Consider the following 9059-nt stretch of genomic DNA (forward strand, 5'->3'; position numbering starts at 1 on the left):
AAGTGATAAGACCTAAAATCACCATGACCTCATTGTTTAGTGTTTGGATCCTTGCTATGCAGCAGGAGAAACAAAATAAAAATTACCAGGAGCCTCTTCAGCTCAAACTCCCAAGGCAAAATTTGGCCCTCGTACGTCCCTGCTTTAAGACACGTAATCAGTCTGTAAACTAGTAATTCATGGGCTCTGTAGCTTAGGAGTTAGAGCACTGGTCTTGTAAACCAGCGGTCGTGTGTTCAAATCTCACTGGGGCCTTCAAAAAACATTTGTAACCAGCCAGGAGACGTGACACAGCCGCGCACAAAGGAAAAATGCACCGCCGTGGAACACACACATCTCCTGCAAAAAATGAGGGATCACTGTATTATGCGAAGTATACCTAAAATCCCCATGACCTAATTGTTTAGTGTTTGGGTCCTTGCTATGCAGCAGGAGAAACAAAATAAAAATTAACTGGAGCCTCTTCAGCTTAAACTCCCAAGGCAAAATTTGGGACTCGTACGTCCCTGCTTTAAGGCATGTAATCAGTCTGTAAATCATGGGCTCCATAGCTCAGGGGTTAGAGCACTGGTCTTGTAAACCAGGAGTCGTGAGTTCAAATCTCACTGGGGCCTTCATGAAACCTTTGTAACCAGCCAGGAGATGTGACACAGCCGCGCACAAAGCATAAATGCACCGCCGTGCGACACATCTCCTGCAAATTATGATAAGACCGTGACCTCATTGTTTAGTGTTTGGGTCCTTGCTAAGCAGCAGAAGAAGCAAAATAAAAATTATCTGGAGCCTCTTCAGCTCAAACTCCCAAGGCAAAATTTGGGCCTTGTACGTCCCTGCTTTAAGGCATGTAATCAGTCTGTAAATCAGTAATTATTTATTTCCTAGTATTCATAAAATTATTTCATCCATCTTGTTGATGCCGGAACGTCAACCTCAGATTTAAATTTTCTTTATAAAAAGTATTGGGTATCCACCATTTGACCATGCTTTATTTTCATGCTTATTGCTGATTTAAGGCATGTAATCAGTCTGTAGATCAGTAATTATTTATTTGCTAGTATTCATGAAATTCTTTCACCCATCTTTTTGATGCCGCAACGTCAACCTCAGATTTCAATTTTCTTTTCAAAAGCCTTATGCGTTGGGTATACACCATTTGGTCTTGCTTTATTTTCATGCTTATTACTTCTCATTACTATCTTTTACAGTTGGATGTTCTTCCCTAACAATTACATTTTCTTGTCGCTATTGGCTTTTTATTAAAATGCCTGTCACAGTCAGGTGAAGCATGGAGCAGGACGACCAAGTGCAGCTTGGACCAGGGTTTATTGGTGAACTCAAAAAAGGCAAACTAACAGACTCGGCAACTGACATGACTTAACAAAACCTAACGAGACTGACCAAAAAGACGTGAAACAAAAAGACAGGGTGACATTACCAATGACAGGAACAGGAACCAAAAAGACATCATGACATGAACACACAACAATGATAATGATCCGACTGGGAGTGAGGGGCAGACAGGACTTATATACACGACAGGTAACAAGAGGCAGGTGGGAATAATCAAACTCTCCATGGGCACACAGGAAGGGAGGGGCGAGCACACAGACAGAAACCAAGAAACCGACACTTAGTGGAACAGCTGGGGCTAAGGCGTGACAGAACCCCCCCCCCCACAAGGGACGGCTCCCGACGTCCCCAAAAAAACCCGAAACCCCCACGTGGCAAAAGTTGGGCGGGTGGGAGTGCACCGATCCAAGCGACCTCACTGGCAATGGTAAAGTCCTCACCGCGGTCTGCGGCCACTTGGGGACAAACTACAATCGGCGGCACACACTGGGAACCTACACCGCAATCGGCGGCACACACTGGGGTCCTAAACCGCACTCGGGCGGGTACTTGGGGAACCTGAACTGCACTCTGGCGGGTACTTGGGGAACCTGAACCGCACTCTGGCGGGTACTCTAACATGAACCGCACTCGGGCGGCAGCCCTAACATGAACCGCTCTCGGGCGGGAACCCTAACATGAACCGCTCTCGGGCGGCAACCCTAACATGAACCGCACTCGGGCGGCAACCCAAACATGAACCGCACTCGGGCGGCAACCCTAACATGAACCGCACTCGGGCGGCAACCCTAACATGAACCGCACTTGGGCGGCAACCCTAACATAAAATGCACTCAGATGGCGACTCTGGAAGTCCGTACAGCAATTGGCGGCGACTCTGTAAGTCTGTGCCGCGATCGGCGGCAACTCTGGAAGTCCGTACGGCAATTGGCGGCGACTCTGGAAGTCTGTACCGCGATCGGCGGCAACTCTGAAAGTCCGTACCGCGATCGGCGGCATTTCAGAAGGCGTGGCTGTGCGTAGCGGCAGGAGCCATCACGTGCCGCAGCAGTGGGCGTGGAGCCAGGTGCAGCTGGCTCAAAGTCCGGCGACGACCGCGGGTCCGGCGTTGCTGGCAAGAAGTCCGACGACGGCCGTGGGTCCAGTGACGCCGGGGTGAGGCCCGATGGTGGCCGCGAGTCTGATGGCGGCCGCGAGTCCGGAGTCGCTGGAGCGAAGTCTGGTGGCGGCCGCGGGTCCGCTGTCGCGGGAGCAAGTTAAACGGCAGCTGTGGAGCCCATGGCTGGAACCTGCTCAGACGTGGATCGTGCGTCGCAGCTGGTGGTGGAGGGGGGTCCAAGCGCTGGTCGTTTTGGTGGTCGGATCATTCTGTCACGGTCGGGTGGAGCATGGAGCAGGACGACCAAGTGCAGCTTGGATCAGGGTTTATTGGTCAACTCAAAAAAGGCAAACTAACAGACTCGGCAACTGACATGACTTAACAAAACCTAACAACGAGACTGACCAAAAAGACGTGAAACAAAAAGACAGGGTGACATTACCAATGACAGGAACAGGAACCAAAAAGACATCATGACATGAACACACAACAATGATAATGATCCGACTGGGAGTGAGGGGCAGACAGGACTTATATACACGACAGGTAACAAGTGGGTCACACAGTTTGCCTTTGGTAACAAAAGCTCTTTTCCTGCCATTGTGTGATATGCCAATTGCTTGCCTATACATAGAAATCATTTTTTTATATCACTAGGTGACCCTAATAAGCCTCCATACGAGACTAAAAAGCCCACTGCTGCGGCGGCATCTGCGTCCTCGTTCGACTTGAGAAATTCACACGGCTCGGGCAATAGACAACACCCATTTCTAAAGAATCTGAGTTATTCTCCGCGTCAAAATAGATGCAAGGTTCATCAATCTGTCATTGAAAAGCCTCCGCACGACAAAAAAAAAAAAAAAAAAAAGCCCAGTTCCTGCAAGCTCGTAGGCCAATCACAGGGTACATTTCGACAAACAACCATTCACACCCACACTCACACCTACGGACAATTTGGAGTGGTCACTAGGCCAACCATGCATGTTTTTGAAAAGTGGGAGGAAACCCATCTAAGGCGACACAGGAATGCCGGAGCCAGAATTGAACCTGTACCTCTGAACAGTGAGATGGACGTGCGACAACCACTCTCTCTCTCGCTCTCACTCTCTCTCTCGATTAAGGGAGACAACGATAGATAAGATAGATAAATGGATGGATGGATGGATAGATGGATGGATGGATGGATGGATGGATGGACGGACGGACGGACGGACGGACGGACGGACGGACGGACGGACGGTAGGTAGGTAGGTAGGTAGGTAGGTAGGTAGGTAGGTAGGTAGGTAGGTAGGTAGGTAGGCAGGTAGGCAGGCAGGTAGGTAGGTAGGTAGGTCGATCGATCAATAGATAGATAGTGCCTGCCATTTATGAATGGAATTTATTATTTTTGGTTGAATGTTATAGTACTTTGTAAATATTTTGATGGGCATATCTCATTTCCAATGTGACATGTATCATTGTAGGGGATGGGCAACGTTGGGCACCGTGAAGCGGCTAGATCAGGGGTGGGCAAACCTTTTGACTTGCGGGCCGAATTGGGTTCTAAATTTTGACCGGGGGGCCGAACCAGGAGCAGATGGATGTACTGTTTGTGTGAAGTAATATAAATGACATGTAAAGGTCATTGCATAATAGGTTTTTACTTTTAGTAGACACTAAAGCATGGATATTAAAAAAAACTTTTTGAAAACAAATGCATTTATTAACAGCATTAAAAAAATATTTCACCAAACAACTACTATCAGTGATTCTTATTAGATACGACACTGTTATGATGAATAAAATTTTCCATCACTTCAGCGCCTGCAGGTCAGATTTATGCAATATGTTTATCTAATGAGGCGTAATCACATCCAATGGCAAATATTCTGCTGAACGTCTTCTCACACACGTAGGTCGAGCTAAATTGTCCACTCTTTGTTAACATTCGGCACTCAGTGTCCACCTTTCTTTTCTTCGGGCCACTCATTTTAATGGAAGAATTCCAGGGGAAGGTTTGTGCGTGGCATTAGCGTAAAACTGTATCTGAAAGCTCAGAGCGCCAATTACGAGAATACTGACGTCACAGCCTACGCTCGAAATTCGGCACTGATAAATGAAATAGAGCGCGGAGTGCGCCGCGTCCGTACTACTGAGTGCGTACACGCACTTGTGAGTGTGCACCGAGCTTTCTGACACGGCTCCCGGGAGTAAATGCGCGGGCGGGCGCTTCCCCATCTACTGGGGAAACATAGTAATTGCAGGGAAAATGCTCTCCCCCCCCCCCAAAAAAAAAAAAAAAAAACAATTTATTCAGGTTTGACGGCCCGGATGAAACGACCCCGTGGGCCGGATGTGGTCCGCGGGCCGTAGTTTGCCCATGTCTGGGCTAGACTCTAGCCTGTTGCATATTGTGCTGAACATCTAATTGTGCAAAGAGGAATGCTCTAGCTTGCCTTGCTGTGACAAAGCCCATTTGCACTTGGTAAGAAAACTAATAAAAAGATTGATTGTTATGCTGGGCAATAGGGAATTGGCTCCATAGATTTGTCCCACCTGTCTCCCTACAATGATTTCTCCTGATGATAGAGCGTAACCTTGAGCCATGTAGCGTCTTCATAGAATGAGACATGTCTCAGGCAAATTGAACCCTTTCCACTCATGCTACAATTGTTATAATAGCCTCACATTGATAATATCTTTCAGGAGAAACATTTCCCCAAAATTACAAAGCCATCGAAGCATCCTAAAGTATGTATCATGAGATAGGTTTCTCTCCCTAGAATGCTGCTGAATAGGTTCTTGTTTGATACTTTGTGTGCAATTTCGTGTGTTTAGATATATTCTAGAGGAACTTCAATGCCGAGCCGCTATTTCTTTAAGATGCCACAGCATCTTAGCTCCAGTCACAACAGATCCCCAGAATCCCCAAAACGGATTAATTCACTTTTACACTCCGGTCACATTTGTATGTAGGCAACATAATGAGCAAAGTTAATTGCAAAGCATTGATGCAACCCTCTGATGCCTTTTAACGTTAAATCATTTCTTCGTCATTATTTCATCAATTATCCTTTTCCTTTATTCCTTTATTATTTATTTCCTAGCCATAAAGCCATGACTCATATGACTACACTTTCTCAGATGTAAAAAGCATGTCATCTTTTACAGATGTGAATTTTAACTACATGAAGGGCACAGACAGTAATTTCTGAGACCACCGTAATTTTGTTTTTATAAACTTAGCTGTGGGAAAGCGCTGCTAAGCCTGTTGCCTGGTTGTAACTCACTAATTGAATAGAGTCGGAGCTTCATGTAGCGGACAAATAACATACTTAGCAGCATTTAATGTTTTATGAGAAGTTTAATAATATATTGGCACTTAATCAACAAAATTTCAACAGATGTTAATTATAGTGCTGCATCTATTGATTATTTTAGTCATTTGATCTGTTGAGTATGTTATTGATAAATTGCTGAATTTGTTTTTTAATCATGTTTTAATTGCCATACCTTTCTTCAAAAAGAGAACATTATTTCAAATTAGCATGGCAGAAAATCCACAAACATAAATTATGATTCAGTTACTAATTTGATCCGTAACATGTTGGAAAATGGGCAAACATTTGATCATTGTTTTCTGGAATAAAAGCAAATATTTTATTTTGATTAAACACAAAGATAATCATGTCAAGGTAGCTTTATATATATATATATATACTGTAAATATGTAAATATGACACCGAGTAACTTCCTCCAACACCTGGCCAGAGGCCCTTCCTGTCACGGATCGGTTGTGGAGCATGGAGCAGGATGACCAAGTGCAGCTTGGACCAGGGTTTATTGGTGGAACTCAAAATACAAACTGACATGACTTACGAACAATAACTTGACTGACTGACCGGGACGTGAAACAAGACAGCAGGACATGACGGCACCAAGACAGGACGACACACCGAACGACAGGAACCCAAACCAATGACCAAAACCAAAACCAATACCAATACCAATACCAATGATCCGACAGGGAGAGAGGGGCAGACAGGACTTTTATACAAGACAGGTAACGAGAGGCAGGTGGGAACAATCACACTGATCATGGGCACACAGGAGGGGAGGGGCGAGCACACAGACAGAAACCAAGACAACAGACACATAGTGGAGCAGTTGGGGCGAGACGTGACAGAACCCCCCCCACAAGGGACGTCTCCCGACGTCCCAAAAAAAAAAAAAAAAACTAGGGGAACCGAACCGCGCCGCACTCGGGCGGCGACTTGGGGAACCGAACCGCGCCGCACTCGGGCGGCGACTTGGGGAACCGAACCGCGCCGCACTCGGGCGGCGACTTGGGGAACCGAACCGCGCCGCACTCGGGCGGCGACTTGGGGAACCGAACCGCACCGCACTCGGGCGGCGACTTGGGGACAGATCCGCACTCTGGCGGTGACTTCGGGGACAGGTCCGCACTCTGGCGGTGACTTAGGGGACAGAGCCGCACTCGGGCGGGGACCTAGGGGACAGAGCCGCACTCGGGCGGGGACCTAGGGGACAGAGCCGCACTCGGGCGGGGACCTAGGGGACAGAGCCGCACTCGGGCGGGGACCTAGGGGACAGAGCCGCACTCGGGCGGGGACTTAGGGGACAGAGCCGCACTCGGGTGGGGACCTAGGGGACAGAGCCGCACTCGGGCGGGGACCTAGGGGACCGAGCCGCACTCGGGCGGGGACCTAGGGGACAGAGCCGCACTCGGGCGGGGACCTAGGGGACAGAGCCGCACTCGGGCGGGGACCAAGGGGACAGAGCCGCACTCGGGCGGGGACCTAGGGGACAGAGCCGCACTCGGGCGGGGACCTAGGGGACAGAGCCGCACTCGGGCGGGGACTTAGGGGACAGAGCCGCACTCGGGCGGGGACCTAGGGGACAGAGCCGCACTCGGGCGGGGACCTCGGGGAAACACAACCGCACTCCGCGGCGACTCGGGGAAACACAACCGCAATCAGCGGCATACAAAAGTCAGTACCGCAATCGGCGGCCACTCAGGAAGTCCGTACGGCAATTGGCGGCGACTCCGGAAGTCTGTACCGTGATTGGCGGCCACTCACAAAGTCCGTACAGTGATCGGCGACACTCGGAAGGCGGGGCTCTGCGCAGCGGCAAGAGCCATCACGCGCCGCAGCAGTGGGAGTGGAGCCAGGGACGATCGCGGGTCCGACGCAGCTGGCTTGGATGTCTGGCGACGCCCGCAGGTCCTGCAACGCAGGGGTGGAGCCCGATGGCGGCCGTGAGTCTGATGACGCCGGGAGGCACTCCAACGGCGGCCGTGGGTCCGGCGTCGCGGCACCAGAGTCCGATCGCGGCCGCAAAGCCGCTGCCGCCAGAAGCACTCCGATGGCGGCCGCGGGTCCGGCGTCGCGGCAGCGAAGTCCGACGACGGTCGCGGAGGCGATGGTGCCGGGAGGAACTCCGATGGCGTCCGTGAGTCCGACGTCGCTGGAACAAGCTCGGACGACGATCGGGCGTCGCAGCGGGAGCTGGTGGTGGAGGGGGGTCCAAGCGCTGGTCGTTGTGATGGTCGGATCATTCTGTCACGGATCGGTTGTGGAGCATGGAGCAGGACGACCAAGTGCAGCTTGGACCAGGGTTTATTGGTGGAACTCAAAATACAAACTGACATGACTTACGAACAATAACTTGACTGACTGACCGGGACGTGAAACAAGACAGCAGGACATGACGGCACCAAGACAGGACGACACACCGAACGACAGGAACCCAAACCAATGACCAAAACCAAAACCAATACCAATACCAATACCAATGATCCGACAGGGAGAGAGGGGCAGACAGGACTTTTATACAAGACAGGTAACGAGAGGCAGGTGGGAACAATCACACTGATCATGGGCACACAGGAGGGGAGGGGCGAGCACACAGACAGAAACCAAGACAACAGACACATAGTGGAGCAGTTGGGGCGAGACGTGACACTTCCAAGAGGTGGAGAAATAATATATGTATATGTACTTTGCGCTTCACCTTTTGCAAATGTGCTACTTCGGAAGAATGACGTGTAAATACACGATATATATATATATATATATATATATATATCACATTTTATACACAAGGCAACTCAATGAGTGTCCTACAAGCAAGCATTCACAATTACATTTACAGTTTTTATTTTATATTTCTTTGACCTGTTTGAAGAAATTGGGCACCTCTCAGTCTTCATCATCACCATTTCAGCAGAACAGAAGACACCTCATGCAAACGTGCTAACACATTCTCGTTGGTTTGACACAGTATTCCCACCCTTTTGCAAAACAGTTAACACAGATGTCATTCAAGATGTCCAAACTCCATTGTTTTAGCTGTGGTTACAGAACAGAAACCATATGCTCAGAGATCTTAGAAACTCCCTGATCAGTATGCAATCACAAAAACCACCTGTCAAACACTTCACAGTCTTCAGACCTTTGTTGTTCTTTGCAAGCATGGATCGAGGAGGTCTAAGGCAGATTAGAGGTAGAGTGAGAGTAAAAGGGGTCAGAAGAAGAGGAGACTGTGTGTGAGGTGAAGGTGTAGCTAGAAGGGCTCATAAGAAGAGACAGAAGAGTATCACTTGTGG

At 49.1% G+C, this 9059-nt stretch overlaps 1 non-coding gene across 1 annotated transcript; it reads left to right on the forward strand.

Annotated features, from left to right (window-relative positions):
• Positions 1-541: 541 nt before the first annotated feature.
• On the forward strand, positions 542-614 carry trnat-ugu (transfer RNA threonine (anticodon UGU)). The gene has a single exon. It is a non-coding gene; the product is annotated as a tRNA-Thr (tRNA).
• The last annotated feature ends 8445 nt before the right edge of the window (positions 615-9059 follow it).

Source organism: Syngnathus scovelli, chromosome 5, assembly GCF_024217435.2.
Source record: "Syngnathus scovelli strain Florida chromosome 5, RoL_Ssco_1.2, whole genome shotgun sequence".
Taxonomy (NCBI): Eukaryota; Metazoa; Chordata; class Actinopteri; order Syngnathiformes; family Syngnathidae; genus Syngnathus; species Syngnathus scovelli.